The following is a 5023-nucleotide window of genomic DNA, read 5'->3' on the forward strand; positions in this document are numbered from 1 at the left end:
AAAAAAAAAAAAAAAAAAAAAAAAAAAAAAAAAAAAAAAAAAAGAGAGAGAGAGAGAGAGAGAGAGAGAGATTCTCTCTCTTTGTTCTTTAAGAACGGAAAAAAAAAAAAGAGTACTGAACATGTAAGACAGTGAGAAGAAAAATAACAAACATAAGAGATCCTGTAGGATATGAATACTGTCTAGCATATTCTCTGGCTTCTACAGTGCTGTGGGAGAAGAACCTGCAATAGAATTTAGTTAGCTGAGTGATTAAAATCAAAAACAAAAACAACAAAAAACAACCTCAAGAAAGAGACAAAGATGGGATTGGGAGGGAGACAAACCATAAGTGACTCTTAATCTCACAAAACAAACTGAGGGTTGCTGGGGGGAGGGGGTTTGGGAGAAGGGGGTGGGATTATGGACATTGGGGAGGGTATGTGCTTTGGTGAGTGCTGTGAAGTGTGTAAACCTGGTGATTCACAGACCTGTACCCCTGGGGATAAAAATATATGTTTATAAAAAAAAAAGAGACAAAGGATATTTGTTTCAAATTTTACTTACAGTTTTCTTTCAAACTCTGTGTATATAAATTTTAACCCTATTGGTTTTCTTGAACCAGATGAGTTAATGGTAGCCTACCCCACCTATGAGTGTGTGTGTGTGTGAGCACACATGAGTGTGTATATGTTGCACAATGAGGAGTGGAAAGTTTCTTCACTACAAATATTCACCAGATGGGATCTAGTTTCAGCAAGGTTATAGTTGAAACTAAAAGGGTTCTTGTCTAGTAAACAGAAATGTCATCGGATGAAGCAAATACACACAGCAAAGCTATGCAGAAGACAGAAACTGTTCTTGTTCTGTTGTTTTCAGAAACTCTAGTAAGTGGCTGAGAATTGAGGACAATATTCATTTTCCCAAGAAAATAGCCTGTGTAAGGATAATATGAGTTACAGCTTGATGACAGCAAGTGTATGTACTAAGATCAGACCATATGCCGCCATATGTTTTCCATGCAATTTGTGTCTTGTTTAGAAAAGGTACAGAAGGGGCACCTGGGTGGCTCAGTGGGTTAAGCCTCTGTCTTCGGCTCGGGTCATGATCCCAGGGTCCTGGGATCAAGCCCCGCATCAGGCTCCGCTCCCTGCTCAGTGGAAAAGCTGCTTCTCCCTCTGCCTACTGCTCCCCCTGCTTAAGCTTTCTCTGCCTCTCTGTCTTTCAAATGAATAAATAATTGTTTTTTTAAAAATTAAGTATATATATATTTAATATATATATAAATATATGTTTTATACACACACACACACACATATGGAAAAGGTGCAGAATGTGGTATAAAAAGGTCTGCACTTTTACATGGCAGTAGTTAACAAGGCTTGGGACTGTATTTTGCTTTCTTTTTTCTCTTTCATACCTTTTTTGACTTAATATTCTCTATGTACTTTCAGAAATTAACTCATTTTGTCTTCATCATCAAAGACCTTTAGTACTGTGCATCCCTGATCACTAAATATATTTACTGATTTACAATTTTCTCAGAGTTTCATTAATCTGTTGTTGATTCCCTGCTACAGTTCATTAATGAAGATGTTAAATAAGGTCTGAACAAGCAACATACCTGCCAGCAGTTCGGCACAGAGCAAGGCATGATGATTTCGTAATAACATTTCAATTTTTTTTTGCCCCTATTAGAGTGTGTATATATAAATCAATTTAAATTAATGTCATAATATTAATATTTCATGAAATAATGCATTAAACTGTGTACTCAGATGCCTAAATAGTGCATCTACTGCTGTTGAATCATGCATTAATTTGGGTAATCCCACTTTCAAATATCACTTGCAAATGCACAGTGTTTCTTTAAGAACGGATGATTAATATCACAAACAAGGTGTTACTACTTCTTTGATATTACTGGTTTGGAATATAATGCAAATCCTGAGCCTCCAATCAGGAGGTGGGCCTTTACTGGAGGTCTGACAGCAATTCTCTGAATCCGGTGCTCTTTGTACAGACAACTTCTCGTTCCCAACAGGAAGAGGCATACTGCTTGGCTTGGATTTCACTATCGCTTTTACTATCAGAGGGACTTTCTCTTTATCCCATATACCAAGATCAAAACCGCCCTTAAAAATGACTGAAACCACTGTCCAAGGTTACTATTTTTTTTTTTTTTAAGAATCACATCACAATGGCACTTGAAGCTTGAAAAAATAAACCTTAGTGAAGTACAACTTGTAGCCACATGGCTTTCACAATCTGACCGACGTTTTCCTTTGAATTTCCTCTGTTGGCCTGTCCATGATTCCTTGGAGAACTGTGATCTGATGCACAACAGCAAATTGTGAATTCTTCATCCCCAAGAGTATTTACATATGGTAAGCATCAAAAATGATATGCAAAGAAATGGGCCAGCTACCCCGTCCCCCCCAAAAAAAAGAAAAAGAAAAAAAATGATATGCAAGTTGCTGGAGGAATTAAAATGACAAAATTCCATGATGATTTCTTTGAAGGTTGGTGTAATTTCCACTTTAACTATTTAAAGCTGAAAATGACTCTCTTACAACATGAAATAATGTCAGCAACTTCACTTATGATCCAAGCACAAATGACTGTTAAAAATCCCTGCTGCATTCTCTCCTCTTCAGGGCACCGATTCCATAAGCTTATTAAATATCTTGGTCCCTTGGCTGCCTTAAACTCATATCTGGAGGAAAACTTAGTTCTTCCTTGATGTGTGGGGTTTTCATTTCCTTCTATATATATTCCCTATTTCTGTGAAAATCGTTTGCGTTTATCTGATTGCCCCAAACCAGGAATCTGAACATCCTCTTCTCCTATTTCATCTTTTCCCTCTTCCCCTGACCCACGCCATCCACTCTAAGACTAAACTTATTTCTTAAGTCCGTCCACATATCACCAGTCATATGACTGTTCATGCGGTTTATTTAATTATACAAGTCTAGTCAGGGTCATCCACAGAGAAAGAACCAACACAAGGTGTTTTACAGGCACAGGAAGAGATTTAAGGAATTGACTCACATCATCGTGGAAGCAGGGTCGGCCAGTGGTCTGGAGACCTAAAACAGCTCATGTTGCAACTCAAGTTCAAGAGCTGTCTGCTAGCAGAATTATCTCTTGCTTGAGAGACGTCAGTCTGTTGATCTGGTAGGGCCTTCAGCTGTTCATATGAGGCCCATCCCCATCATGGAGGCCAATTTGCTTCACTCATAGCTCATTAATTTAAATGTTAATGTTATCCACAAGCACTGCCACAGAAACATGCAGAATCATGTTGACTACACGTCTGAGCCCTGGGACAAAGCCAATGTCACACATAAAATTAACCATCACGTCGGTCATTGTTCTCTCTCATTGAAAACTGATGAATCTTCCCAGTAGTTTCCTTACCTCGGCTTGTACCTTCCACAACTGGTTATGAACAGTGTACCCAGAATTTCCATTCAAAATGTACATTCATTCAGGTCATTTCTTTGTTGAAAAATCAACAGCCAACCAAAATTTCAATAATTTATTTGCAAGTACTCAGTATGTGCTATTCCGTAATTCCTTTTATCTGTAGCTCTTGGGACATCTAGCTCACTCTTTTGAATGTCCCCCATCCCCACCAATCTTTATATCGTTTTTAATGATACTTCAAAACCAGTTTACATGACACTTTCTTCAGAAAATCTCTAAAGCGGTTAGTGAGATCATGTCCCAAATTAAAGCCATCAATTTCAGATTTCCTTTTTCCCTTTCCCTTAGCTGCAAAAACTTCAGTGTATAAGATATTGTTGTAGGCTTTGTTTATCACTGACCTAGAGCCACATTTGCATGGGTTTATAAGATTTATTTTTGAAAGGATGAATGAGTGAATGATGAATGGATGACTCTTTTATAATAACTGCTGGAATTAGGGTCCTGATATGACACTTCTGATTCTAAAATTAATGATGTTCACAAATATACCATATGGTCCCTATTATATATAAATAAAAAATAGAACAGAGGTATAAAATATGTTTGAAAAGAAGATATATTATTTGAATTAGGGTACACATTCAAACACATATGCTGTGAAACAAACCTCTCATCATGTTTCTAAGCTGTAAATATTGGTATAGATGTTTTAACTAGTTTATTTTTCTGTTAGTTGTTTGATACTATCTTTATATACTTAATGTGCATCGTGCCAGAAAATATGATCTTAGCCAACTCTGCCTTCTTCCCCCTGAGTAGTTCCAGATTTAAACTCAGGTAATTAATCATTTTATCCATCACACCCCATCCCGAAGTCATCATCTATATGCTTGGTTTGGGGAGAGGTATTCAGCTTCTAACTTACGCAGTTGTCCACTCTGTCACTCAGTGGGATTCAACTTATTTCAACAGGAGCTTGATCATCTACAGAACTGCCTAACAAATTAGCATTCAGCTATCTTCAGAAGCATCATGAACTCTGGGGGCTCGTGGGTGGCTCAGTAGATTAAGCGTCTATCTTCAGCTCAGACCATGATCTCAGCGTCCTGGAATCGAGCCACACATTGGGCTCCCCTCTCAGCAGGAGTCTGCTTCCCCTTCTGCCCAACCCCTGCTCTTGCTTTCTTTCTCACTATCTCTTTCTTTCCCTTTCAAATCTTTAAGCAGCAGCAGCAGCAGCAGTATGATCTCTGGATCATGATTTATCTATGTTTTCTGCATAGATGAATGCACTCTTGTCCAGACTCGTTCTTGTTGGTCCACTGGACCCCTCTCAGCCACTACTATTTCCAACACTAATTCGAAATACACATTAATAATTTGTGACTAAAAAGACATCAAATAGCTTATATATGTGTGTGTGTGTGTTTGTGTGTATATATATATATATATGTACATATATATATATATATATATATATATGAATTAGAGGTCAACATCCTTACTGCCTGGTTTTGTGAAAAACATTTTTTCAGTGGTTGCTTTTGTGTAAAGAAGGCAGAGTTGACAGAAACCATAGGACTGAAAAACCTGACATATTTATTGTTTGTCC

Source organism: Mustela nigripes, chromosome 4, assembly GCF_022355385.1.
Source record: "Mustela nigripes isolate SB6536 chromosome 4, MUSNIG.SB6536, whole genome shotgun sequence".
Lineage (NCBI taxonomy): Eukaryota > Metazoa > Chordata > Mammalia > Carnivora > Mustelidae > Mustela > Mustela nigripes.